This window comes from Calliphora vicina, chromosome 1 (assembly GCF_958450345.1).
Source record: "Calliphora vicina chromosome 1, idCalVici1.1, whole genome shotgun sequence".
Classification (NCBI taxonomy): domain Eukaryota; kingdom Metazoa; phylum Arthropoda; class Insecta; order Diptera; family Calliphoridae; genus Calliphora; species Calliphora vicina.
The window spans coordinates 153,716,325-153,730,913 of record NC_088780.1 but is presented as its reverse complement, the minus strand read 5'-3'; the positions used below and the strand labels follow the sequence as shown (position 1 = coordinate 153,730,913).

General features: G+C 30.1%; 1 protein-coding gene across 2 annotated transcripts in view; it reads right to left on the bottom strand.

Annotated features, from left to right (window-relative positions):
* Stat92E (Signal transducer and transcription activator Stat92E) overlaps positions 1–14,589 on the bottom strand; it is a 118,641-nt gene that overhangs the window by 40,866 nt on the left and 63,186 nt on the right. The gene's annotated exons all lie outside the window — the stretch shown is intronic.

Sequence of the window (14,589 nt, the reverse complement as noted above, 5' to 3'; positions counted from 1 at the left end):
CTGATCCTATTGTGGTAAAATTAATAAGGACGGCTACACCAGTATCCCTAATAGTTCATAGAGTATCCATAACAATATGATTATGACCTATTTACAAATGTAAATAGTTACAGGATTCGAAGAAAAAATATAAAATATATTTTGAAATTTTAGTTTCTTACCATGACTTTATTTTGTTTTTTAGCAAATATCTTCGGTATTAGATGTCCAAATATTTTTAAAAATATCCTCTTATTTCTAATAAATTCTCAAATAACAGGCAAAATGATTTTTTTTTTAACAATTCACATTCCGCCTAGTGGTGAAAAATAATGAAATTCAATTTTAAAACGAGTTTGAAAAATTGCAAAATTTTTACAAAAATTAGTTTTGAAAATGCGTTTATTTTTGCTAAAATTTAGCCACTTTCAAAACTAATTTTAAAATATTGACATTTATTAGAATTAATTTATAAACAAAAATGTTGGGCAACGAAAATTTAAACTTAAATATCTTTCTTTAACTCTTTATATTGGGTGTAACTCTTAAAAATATGGGATTTTTTCAAATGCTTAGCTTTTATTTTGAAACATTTGTACAATTTAAATTTATTCAAAGTATTTATTTATGCCATTGTTAGCTATGACCTTTCACATCTTTCTAGCAACATATGGATTCCAAGTAGAGTTTTTCTTTTCCCGCACTTTTTCATTTCCCGGGAAATCGGGATTCATTTTGAAATTTCCCGGGATCCCGGGAATTCCCGCCTTGAACAAATTATTCAATTTAAGAATATAGACTTCGTTAAAAATCTAAAAAAAATCCTAAAATAATTACACTTTCGATCGGAATATAATTCTGTGAACATTCACTAGTTTTTGGAATAATTTGAATAATGAACTTATTATTGGTCAATTTGGGCTATATCATTTTTAATTTTTGGAGCTTTAAGCATCTTTTAGAGAAAGTCAAGTTCAAAAAAATTACATAAAACTAATGAAAATAATTCCCGGGAATTCTCGCACAATTTCCCGGGATTTCGGGATTGAAAATTATGCGGAATTCCCGGAATTTCTCGTCCCGGGAATTCTCGTGAAAAGCTCTAATTCCAAGCCAAAAGATCTTTTGAAGCCAATTTCGGATACTCTGTTCCAAAGTGAAACGTATCCCAGATATAGCGTTCTACATCGATCGAAACAAATAGTAGTCGGACGGGTCACGGTTTGGACTATAAAGCGGGTGAGACAAAACAGCCCAACGAATTTCTATCTAAATGGTTTTTAACAGCGTTGTCATGATGGAATATTAGGATTTCATGTCTGGCAGCATATCCTGGGCGTTTTTCGGCCAATGATCGTTTCAAACGAATCAGTTGCGTTCGGTACAGGTTCCCTGTGAAGGTCTGCACAGTGGGGCAGAATTGAAATTTTTTGAAAATAAATCTGGCATTTCTAAACGGCTGGTCCGATCGGGATAAAAATTTACGTGGGCGTAGCCAATTTTTAGGAATTTGACCTTATGACAAGTTTTTTTATACCTTGTTATTTATAATGACAAACATAAAAAACGTTAAAAATTTCATTGAGTTTCGTTAATAAATAAAGATTTTATTACATATTATATATTCATTGAGTTTCTAAAACTAAAATTTTAATAGGATTGCAAATATTATGAACCCCAAGTGCTATTAAGGGTTAATTTTAATTTTTGTACTGTTATTATAAATACTAGACATCATGTTATACTTTTCTTGAGTTTCAGCAAAATCGGACCAAAAATATATAACATTTCGCTATTTTTCCATGAGAAATTCCAAATATTGAAAAATTTGACCTTTGACCTTCTCGATTTAAGGTTTGACGTTTTCCGATTTTAGTAAAACTTTCTGAATATTCTGAATAGCTTTCACTTAGAAATCATAACAGTAAGGAAATTCGGCTCATTCGCCAAAATATGGCCAAAAAATTAGAAAATCGCAAAATTTAAATCGCAGGTACGGAAAAACAATAGGAGGTATTGACATAATTTTTTTCACATTTTTATTCCCTATTATGTTGACAATAAATCCCCAAGTGATGATCAAAAAATTCTGAAATTTGTTTAACAAAATTTTTAAAAATTTGAAATTGGAGTTTTGAAACAGCCGTTAAAAAAATTATTTTTTTTTGGTCATACCTGGGAATAGGTTAACGGTATCCTACGAAGACAAAAACTCATATACAAGTAAATATGTATATATTTTAAGTAAAAATAAGCTCTTATTTTAATATTTCTCAAAATATGTTAATTTTGTTCATACGTTTCTTGTTCTAGTGGCCTGGCGATTTTTTAATAACTTTAACATTTTTTATCCAATTTTTGTGTTTTATGTCTTATTAGAACGATAATTACGTACACATATCGATTCTTTTAAATTAAATTGCAAAAGTAATTTTTTAATGGCAAAATTTTTACAAAAACTGAAAAAATTGCATTTTTTCCCCTTGTAAATGCACTACAAAACTAAATCGCAAGTCGGCACGAGTTGCAATCATGATAGAAAGACAAAATTTCATATTTAACTATAGTTTTATATATATAAAAAAATTAGAAGGTATACGTTCCGAAATTCCAAAAAAAAAAAATTTTGGGACACTCTAATGTACATTAGGCATATAACTAATTTTGGCGAAATTTTTGGCATACCACCACGTGATGGCCAATGTTGTATAAGTAATGAAAATCATTTTTTGGGTCATTTGGAATCATCACGCACCAACAGCAAATTCTAAAATAAACCAAATTTTTTTTCTCTGAAAAATTATATAAATAATTTCATATTTTTTTTCCAAGTGTGAGGAATACTTCCCTTATTTAAAAATTATCTTTTGAAGTATGTCCGCAGTTATTATTAAAATAAAATATATTGTATTTCAATATAATTGAAAATATTTCATGAAAAACTTTATTGCGTTTGGTGCGTGAACTTTTTTAACAACCGCGAAAAAATAATACCGTGGTTTTTCATATTTTTTAATGCTTTATTCGACTGTGCTATGCCAATTTGCATATTTGCAAAAATTGTCAATAGATATATCGCTAATGTAAATAGTATATTGTGAAGTGTATTACAGGTATAATAACAATGAAAAGGCTTTAGAAATAAAGGAGTGTACCATTGATTTAAAACTTTTTTGTTGCACAAGTATGCCAGAAAACAAAACGAACAAAATCCTATGAATTCTTTATAAAACCAGAGTCAGTCAACGAACGTAGTTGTAGGAAATAGTATCAAAGCACATTTCTGAATATTTTTTAATATTTTTTTTGTGAAAAACCGTAGCATCTACAAACTCACTGTATTTGTTTTGTTTTAACTCGAAACTATAGTCACTGCACTTGTAACATTAAATACGGTTTAAAATTGTTCGAGGAGATTTCAATTATTAGTTGTGCTTTAGAAAATATCTATAAAATACAGTTTTCAAGAGTCATATAATTAAAGTACTTTAGTAAAGCTCTATAAAATCCGACATTTACAAACAAGAAAACTGATTTTTATTTGAATTTTTTAAAATTATTAAGCCGTCGATTGAGGATTAAGCGTAATATTTGTTTGGTTTTTGTAACTGAGAGCTAGTTACTGCTGCTGTTTTAATGAAAACAAAAAAAAGGTAATATTTTTTATAGTTGTTGAACAAAAATAACAAATATTTAAAATATACTATGTTCTACACCATTTCGAATTAAATTTCAGAAGTTTCTAGTTGATTTTCAGAAATTTGAGTTCAAATAAAGGGAGTTTTTTTTATAGAGGCGAACACCACCAATTCTATGCGCACTGTACGAAATCATTCGAGATGCGTATTATCGTTAAAAGTAAATGTATTGCGAAAACGATCCACAGTTTCAGCATAAAATGCACGTTTGCAAATTGAACCATGATTTTCAAAATAAATTTGAACAATTTGTAAAATTTTCTCTGGCCTGAATCGTTTCATGATAAATTGCCAAACAAACTAACCTCAAACAACCGAGAACTGTCAAACTGTCAACACAAAGTATACAGAGGCGACACGGCAAAAAAAATATATTTGTCTCTTTCGCTCGAAACAATTTCAACTGGTTTGGTTTTGTGCTTATTTATATAGTTGTTTGTTTTAACGCACTGTCTGTATTAAACCACAAATTTGTTTTCTCTTTCTATCGAAACAATTTCAAAAAAGTTGATTTTAGTGATTTTGAACTGTAAAATTTGACGCCTCTGTATACTTTGTGCTGTCAAGTCGAATAAAACAAATTGAAGAACGGGAATCGCAATTTGTGTAATTGTGAAATGATAATATGAAAAGTTCTTATGAAAACGAAAATTAAAAGTTTTTTTTCATTTCACAGAACCAGAATCGACCCCCAGCTGTTACAGAAAACAGTGCTGCCAATTTAAAGTTCTACGCCACTAAAAAAAAATTTCTGATATATAATTAGAATATTCTGAAATATAATTGAAAATTTCTGAAATATAGTTAGAAATATTTTTCAAATACATTCGAAAATGGTGTAGTAAACAACTGTAAAACTGTAGGTTTTAAAAGCATTCAAAATGTACAACATTTGTAATTGGAAAAGTTGTTAAAAAGTTTTTTTTCAAGATTCAAGAACTAGAAATAGAAGAAAAACTTGATTTTTTTCTATTTCTTTATTAAATATTTATTTGGCCCCATAGTGCCATGTTATCCAGCCATTGAAACAGCCAATACAAATTACAAAGTCAAAGTTTCTTACATGTTTTGAAGTTGTAATCATTTGAACAAAACAAAAAAAAAAAACCTTTTTAGAGTTGTCAATAATAATAATAAAACTGAGAAAAAACTATGAAAGAATATTAATAATTTAAATGCACAAAAACTTCACAAACTAAGCATTAAACATTTATATCTACTTTTAATGTAAATAATAAACAATTACAAAAGTTATTTAAAATTTTTAATTCACGATAATAATATGAATTAATAACCATTTAGAGTGCTTTTCATTTAGACGCTTTTTTCATTTGATTTTTGTTTAACAATTTAAAAACAAGTGATCGAAACGAACAGCGTAGTCGCGTTATTCAGCTGTAATATGAACATCATCGTCCTGTGAGAAACGCTTTTCATGAACTTCGAGCAACTTATGGTTTGCATCATCGACCTTCGGAGCCAACCAGCTAATTTCGCGTTGCGGGCCTGTCAACTGAACGCCTAGATCTTGTGATATTTCACCCTCTGGTGAAGTCAAGTCTTTGTCGATAAGCCGATGAAAGTGAACATTACTCGCCTAATATGGGTGACAACGGTAGCAAAGCTGGAAAGAGTAATCGAAAATTGGAACTTCCGAATGGACCACACCTTAATGAAATTATCTTTAAAAAGTAAATATCAGAGATCGTACTTTCGGTTACCATGTTCTGGAATACATTTCTATTTTACAAAATATCTCAATATCCAGTCAATGTACTAAAAGTACCTGGGGTTAACTGGAACTTTTCGATCGGTTTTAGACTTCCATGTTCTTTTCTGCATTCCAGTTTGTAACCTCATAAAAGTTTTGCCGGATTATATAGAAGCTATAGTTAATTGAAGCGATTTCCCGGATTAGGCCTCATAGGGAAGCTATGGTAAATTATAGACCGATCGTCCCAAATTTTTGGAGAATAATTTCGGCTGGAATTAGGAATTTACTTGAAACGAATTTATGATCGATACCAATATATTCAAAGGATTCAAGACCTGGGCTATCGCAACTTTTTGGACCGATCCACACAAAAATTTTAGAAAATGTAATTAAGCCCGTTAAAGTGATTTTCAGAAAGGGGCCTTATATGAGAGCTAAAGTCAATTTTCCCAATATTTGGAAGAATAATTTCGGGGGGTTTTTTGAATAATCGATACAAATATATTCAAATGAAGGAAATGGTCAATTATGGACCAAATTTGATAGTGTGAATTTTGCTTACATTATCATGGTCTTGCAATATATCGACTGCCCTGCGGGTACCAGTCTATGGCTTGTTTGTTAGACTGTTTACTCAGTCCAATTCCATTTACATTTGTGGATTTCAATTTGGATAGGATATTGACCAGAGACTATAATTTGAGATTCTTGTAGGCCCTAACTCGTGTTTTTTTTGTAAGTCCAGATTTTCTTTTATTTCGATAAATGGTCCAATCATATATCATAATTAGCCAAAAAAAAGTCTAGACTTAAAAAAACACGAGTTATGGCCTTTTTATGTATATTAAGGAATCGATATAGACCTTTGATGAGAACTATAGAACTTCAAATGCGTTCCATATGGCTGCGTGATTTAGTATGTCAAAAGCCTTCTCAAAATCTATAAACGTTAGGTACAAATGATTCTACAGACTGCTCTATGAACACTCTTACCCCCATTTTCTCAATCTCTGGTTATTTTTTATCGTGACGATAAACTGACAGTTCTCATACAAAAAAAATCGGTTTAATCGGTTAATCGAGCAAATAATTAATCGGGGTTTAGATTTAATCGGTTAATAATCGGTTAATTTCAAATTATTCGATTAACCGAATAATTTATATTTAAATTTAAACTGAAAATAAAACCACGAATTTTGTGTACTTATTTAAGTATTTTATTAATAAAAAAAACAAAAACATAAAAAAAAAACATAACATAACAATGCAACCAAACAGTAAATAATTTTCTTTAGTTTGAATAAAACTCGCTGGTTGTAGATGTTGGGGAAATCGAATGTAAGGCATGGTAAAGAATATCCAATATCTCAGTTATTTTTTAGTTTTTTCTATGCTTATAAAATCCTCCATTATACCATTGGAATCCTTTTTGGATTTTTTTTAGATTTTAAATATCGATGGCTTAATATAAAAAAGGCGTAACTAAAAAAGGTTTACATTAAATAACTTCATTAAAATAAAAATTAAATGAGAAATAATATGAAATGAAATATGATGTCTCTTCTTATTAAAAATTGGATCAAAACTTTTTTGTGTCTAAAATTTTATGGATTTTATAAGTTTTTTCCTTCTCCTGTAAATGAACAAAAAATCGAGTTAGGCCCTTTTTATATTAAGCCATCGATATGTACTTTTAATAATTTCGATAAGTACTGGTAAAAACTCGTTCCAGTAGTGTCTCCAGTTTCGTCTATTATCATGTTCTCATCCGACAAATACATGCAAATATGTCAGTTGTTATACTCACTAAACATCCCAGCAGTTAAGCAAGTATTTAATGTATCACTTATATACAGTCTGACCACTAGACTGACTCCAATTTATATATGTATTTGGGGTCATTTGACACGTATGTGCTCTTTGTAGTGCAGAGAAGACCATTGTCACTTAAGTATCTCTAAGTAATATAGATTGTAGTCACTTTAAACTTTTATTTTAATATGCAAATTTTCGTGAGTATTTCATATCTAGTTATGTAGCTGATCAAGTAACCAGTTAGATAGCTAATATGGTAACTGACTCTATGTATTCAGTATGTGAATCCAAAGCGTTGATTTCTTTGGACCAGCTATCAGAAAGTCTCATTGTAATCAAAAAAGGTCATACTCGTGTTAAAATAACTAGTCACGTAGCTATTAACTAGTAACTAGTTGTCACCCTAAACGATAGGTAAAATCTGAACTGTTGGTATGTTTCTTGGATGTTCGAAAAAATATGTAATTTTACTTTGACATTTTTGTATAATAAATATTTTATTTATTTTTCTTCAATTTATATAACCAAGCCTTAGGGGCCATTAATGGCTAATAAAAGCTACTAAATAAAATAATTAAATATATTAACTTTTAACAAAAATAGTATAAATAAAAATAGTTAAAAACAAGTAATTACAAAATTATTAAAATTTTTTTTCTTTTATGCAAACATTTAAATAAATATAAATGTATATATAATTTAATAAATAAAATAAAAAATATAGTTATCAGACCCTTTTTTTAAATCATTATATAATAATAAAACAAAAAAATTATAATGCATGAAAGTGCATATCATTTAAATTTTGAGGAATAGTTAAAGAGAAGGAGAAAAATTATAAATCATGTGTAATTACATAATTCATTAGTTTTCTTCGAAAGGCATAAGGCGAAGATGAGAAACATCTTAGATCCCTAGGTAGTGTATTCCATATTCTTGATAATCTTATCTGGAATGATCTTTCAAATATTGCGGAATGAAAAAGTGGATATAAAAATTGTATTTGAATTAAAATGAAAAAATTAATGCAACATCGGTTGCATGCAAATCGGTTAACCGATTGAATACTCTAGTAATACCTCTCCAATTTTTATGGCAGTTAGGTCTCCTTTTTTTTTGGTATATTTATGATGACACCTTCTGGGAGTAGGCTTATAATTGCCATGAGCAAATGGACACTCGATGCGCCAATTTTTGCTTTTCAGTGATTTTAATGCTTCGCAAATTTCAGTAATATTTGGGAAATCGATGGAGATATTTTTGTTCGTCGAATGTGATTAACAGGTGCAAACTCCCAAAGTTTTAGTAGTTGTTGTTTGGATGTAACGAATTCAACCTTGTACAACAATATTAATACCGTTATCTATTTAATAAAAATAATAATAATAGGTTTCTTTTTCTTTTTTTTTTGGTTTAAAAAAGTAAATTTTTTTAGATTTTTGTATTAAAACTTTCTATTGTATATAATTTTGATTTAGTTTATGCATTAATAGACGACATTGAGTTTAAATATGCAAAAATATTAAACAAAACTACAAACAAACATATTTGCATAATTTTCACATCAAATTTTAAAAAAAATAAAAAATAATAATAAAGAAGATTAAAAAAAATACGTTTCGCAGAATAAAAAAACAAGTTGTTTTTGTGGGGTGTTAACTGCAATATAGAGGAAAAATGTTATAATAACAACAATATAAAAATAATAAACTAATCAAATACATTTGTAGAGGAGGGTTTAATTATTTTCCACGAAATACCTACATTTACACTGAATCAATTAAGTCTCCGTACAGACATACTCATAATATAAACTAGCAAATTATGGCCACTTTTCAATATATTTAAAAATTTTTTTAATTCATTTTATAAAAACTCTTAAAAACTAGAAACCAACCTAAAAAAATACAAACATTTTCCTTAAAATCATAAAAATTTACATAAATTCAATAATTCTACGAAGAGTATCACCAAAAAAGTCTCCGTACAGTTAACTATTTTAAGGCAAGGAATCCCAATATTAAACTTAATTGCATTTATTATGTGGTAGGTCCTCCTTTCTGAGAAATTGCTTAATTTTAATGGCTGTGAATGGAATGGACCAGCATTGTTGTTGTCAGGGAATCCAAAAATAAGCAAATTTTAATGAATAGAAAGAAAATTATTATTAACTTGCAAAATGAAGGAAAAAATCTAACCGAAATCAAGGATATTGTAAAAAGACCACGCACTTCCATTCAGTACGTTATTCAACGATTTGTAAAAAGTAATCCAAAAATTAACGCATGTATAATTGCGGGAAACTTGAAAACTAGTGATGAATTAACGGTAAACCCCCAAACTGTAAGAAACGCTCTTAAACTTGTTCGAAAAGTGAACATGAAAAAGAGATGAAAGTAAATTGAAAGAGATGAAAGTAAATTGAATATTTTTGGTTCTGATGGAAGAAAAATGTTATGGAGAAAGCCAAATACTGAAATGAATCCGAAGCATTTGACGCTAACCGTAAAGCATGGAGGAGGTAACGTTATTGTTTGGGGTTGCATGGCTTCATTTGGGGTGGAAATCTTATTTTTGTTGAAAACACGATGGATAAATATGCATACCTTAATATATTAAAAGAAAACTTAAAACAAAGTTCTGAAAAATTAGGCTTGGGACGTTTGTATTGCTTCCAACAAGACAACGATCCCAAACACACCTCTAGATTAGCCCTTTCAGACATTATATAGAATTAGTTGAGATAGAAAACTGAAAATTTCAGTGTATGCTAACTTTAGGCTTCTAATTAAGAATCTGAAGTCAAATTACAGGTAAATCGTCCCACCTGCCTGCCAGGTGAGGCCAAATATATTGGACGAATTTTCTTAAAGAACATGTATCTCATAAATAAATTTTAAAAAATTAATGTAATTAATTGCAATTAAAACACAATTACCTATTTGTGTTTATACAACTCAAGTAATACTTACACGTTTTTTTAGAGTAAATAATGTAATTATCATTTTAAACTAGCACTGAATATTACTATGTATATCTAACACATACTTATAGAACGATAACGAACTTATGAAAATACCTTAATTTAACAAAAACCAATGAAAAAGTAGATGTTTAAATCACATGAATATACAATCTATTAAACACTCTTTTGATAACGACATTAACTGTAAAAATATAGTAGCGTCAACGCTACATGACTTTAAAAGGAAAAACCCAAATGTCCAATATATTGGACAAATGTAAGAAAGAAATGTCTTATTCATAATGTTCCTAAGCACTTAAATCGCTCAGCTCAATCACCTGATCTCAACCCGATTGAGCATCTATGGGATCACTTGGAAAGAAAGATTCGGCAGCACAATATAACGAGTAAAGATCAGCTAGAAGCCGTTATAATGGAAGAGTGGTATAAAATAGATTCCCTGACAACAACAAAGCTGGTCCATTCCATGCACAGCCATTAAAATGCTGCAATGGCTCAGAAAGGAAGACCTACCACATATTAAATTCAATTAAGATTAATATTGGGATTCCTTGCCTTAAAACGGTTAACTGTACGGAGACTTTTTTGGTGATACTTTTCGTACAATTATTGAATTTATGTAAATTTTTATATTTTCAATGAAAATGTTTGTAGTTTTTTTATGTTGATTTCTAGTTTATAAGATTTTTTATAAAATTAATTAAAAAAAGGTTTAAATATGTATTGAAAAGTGACCATAAATAGCTAGTTTATATTATGAGTATGTCTGTACGGAGACTTAATTGATTCAGTGTACATACATATATCTTTACATCGATAAAATGTTTATGTTTGTTTAATTTTGTTAAATACTGTTGCCAACATAACCGTTGGGCTTCTAATTTAAATATTTTATTAATTTCAAAACTACAATATTCTAAATATTCAAGTTTAATAAAATGTAAATAATACATTTTGTTTAAATGCTAATTTTTGTCGATATTTATCGTTAGTTGTTAAACTTTTACGATGACTACTAACTACTACATAAATCGTTTTGTTTAGACCATAAAAATTACTATCTTTATAACAATTTAAGAATTTTTTTTGTTTTAAACAACTTTATTATTTTCTTTTAATTAAAATTATGTTAAAGCCAAGTCAATAAAATAGATGATCTTTCTAACAGATTTCAGCAGCTCATAGTAGATGGAGGACCCTTGTCATCCCACCAACTACAGAGCATTACATTAGCGCCATGGATATTTGGCTATGGTGTCGATTCGGCTGGTTGGTCAGGCTTCACATACGATCTCTTACTCTTCGTTTTATCGTAATGGATGACCCGGCAAACGTTGTTTTGCCTTCAAATTTCAGAAAATCTGTGGTCAATTGTCCAATTTATTCTATTTGCTGGATGGGCTGCGGTCGAGTCGCTTTTGAATTATATTTCCCCTCATTGAAGCACTTTGTGATAAACAATATTTTTTGTTTTGTTGTCAGGTGCGAAAACTATCAAAGCGGATGGTTTTCCGACACGGGAATATGCGACATAGAGTTGATCGTGTGAAAAACATTCATTCTCCAGATTCAAGCCACAAACACTCAATGATTGGCCTTGTGATTTATTGATTGTCAATGCGAATGCGAGACGAATTGGAAATTGGATTCGCTTAAACTCAAATGGGATATCGGTTTGGTTCATTGGAATTCTCTTCCTTTAACTTTCCTTTTAGTATTCCTGCGTGAATCACATTGCTCATGAGTTTTGTGATCGCTAAAAGCGTTCCGTTGCATGATGGTGGCAAGCTATGCACATCCAATGAATTCAAAAACTGAGTTGGATAGTTGCTTGCTTCGTCTTCGTTTGTTACGCAGTCGATCGATTTGAAGGAATGCAGTGAACCAATGACTTGATTTTGAATTGTGCAGTTTAAGTGATCCACATCGTTGTTCTTTGCCGCTAAAATTGTTCTTTCACTCAAGCAATCGTAGTTTTTGTCGTTAGCAATGATGTTCGGAAACACTTTGTTGATGAGCTCATCTTTCGTTTAGACGAAATTGCAAAAATTCGGCGGGAGCGAAATCAATCCATTCGATGCGTCGATAGGAACACGACCATTACCAATAGTAAGCAGTTGATTGGAGAACAGTTAGGCAGATGGATCGTTATGCTAACATTCACTAGCAATAGTCGCAAGTAAAAGCATTCATCATTCTTCGGATGAACTGCATAAATACGACCAAGAGCTTCAGTAGAACGCACATTCGGATGCCCAGGATCTACAGCGCCTTGCTTTCGACGTTGAAATTTCTTCGATGAAGCATTCCAAGTGTAATAACACGGCATCTCTGAGTAAAGTAACGTTCATGCAAACGGATCTCTTTGACAAATCGAGAAGAAACTGGTCAACGTTGTCGCTGGTGGGTTTTGAGCACATTGAGCAGCATTTTTTGCAGTGAAATGAACTCATTGGCCGTTCTCCAGATGCACTGCCAAATGTGTAACAGTCGGATAGTGTTCGTGAATGGGAAATGAGAATATACGCCAAGTCGCCTCATTGCAGCTTAAGTATAGACCAACTTGAAAGCGCGCGAAAACTGTCGCAAACAAATTATCACAAAGTAACGTAAACATAAACGTCATCTATCATGAAGATGGCGAAGTAAAATCCCTCCATACAAAATGTATGGGAAAATTAATTTTCATCATAATTTAATAAATTTCGTGGATACTTCTGGAATTTTCTTGTGTATTCTTCTTGTTTCGGAGACCAGTCCGAAAGTAACTAACATCACTTTCTTTTATATATATAGAAATTATTTAAATTTTCTTGAATTCAAATCCATTACAAAATATCTTTAATAATGTATTCAATCATTCAATTTTTCTCTAATCAAATCTATTACAAAAAAGCTTTAGACAATTTGTTTCAATTCAAATGTAATGAATTGAAACAAAAACAAAACTAAATGAAAAAAAAAAATATTTTAATTCAATTTGTATTAGATTTTAATTTAAAAAAAATTGAATCATTCAAAGGTTGAATGAATTAATTTCAATATGAATGAATTCTGTTTAAATAAAAGCATTTAAATGAAACAAAATAATTAGATGTTGCAAATGGTTTTATGGAAAGAATGGTATTTATGGTATTTATTATATGCCCTAAACCTTCGATCTACGTAGGGAAAGAAAGGGCAACCTATATTTTGGAATGAGATAACGTTACTATTTTTTTATATAAAGATAGATTCTTGTTAGTGATTGATTTTACTAAAAATCAGGATGAGTAACAGCTGATTAATATTATTTATTGGTTTGTTTGTATTTGAAACAAGTAATGAAACTTTTTCACGTGATAAGGACTGAGTTCGAAAAAATCTTAACATAAATAAATGTTAATAAAAAAAAGAAAGAAAAAGAGGATGAATGGAAGCATCCTCTTTTGTAAACATTCCCTTTTTTAACAAATTTTTAGCTTCTTTAGCCGCAACTGCATATTCCTTGCCATACCACTTTTCCTTGTCCTAAACTTTTCCACAATATTTCCTAGAGCATCAGCAACATAAAAATATTGACCCGGAAGCTGCGAAAAATTTTACAGAACATACGTTTCGTCATCCATTATGCAGCGAGTTTTTTATACCCTACACCACCATAGTGGGGAGGGTATTATGCGTTTGTGCAGATGTTTGTAACGCCCAAAAATATTAGTCTAACACCCGATCCTTAGAATCATTTTCTGAGTCGATTAAACGATGTCTGTCCGTCCGTCCGTCTGGTCGGATGGCTGGCTGGCTGTCCATTAGAGTGCTCCAAGATTGTATGGACGAAACAAACTTTCTAGGTACAGGCCGTCCCCCCCTCTAGAATTGTTCTATGTATTGTAGAAACACGTTGTGTAAAATATTAGGATGATAGGATAAGGTTAACTGGTGGCGCAACGACGCTGAAGTTTTGAGGTGCATTTACAAGGGGAAAATATTTAAAAGAAAATTTAATTTAAAAGAATCGAAATGTGTACGTAATTGTGGTTATAATAAGATATAAAAGACAAAAATTGGTGAAAAAATGTTAAAGTTATTAAAAAATCGCCAAGAAATTTGTGAACAAAATTAACATATTTTGAGAAATATTAAAATAAAAGCTTATTTTTACTTAAAATATATCCATATTTACTTGTATATGAGTTTTTGTCCTCGTAGGATACCGTTAACCTATTCGCAGGTATGACCAAAAAAATTAAATTTTTTTAACGGCAGTTTCAAAACTCCAATTTCAAATTTTTAAAAATTTTGTTAAACACATTTCAGAATTTTTTGATCATCACATGGGGATTTATTGACAACATAATAGGGAATAAAAATGTGAAAAAAGTATGTCAATAACTCCTATAGTTTTTCCGTACCTGCGA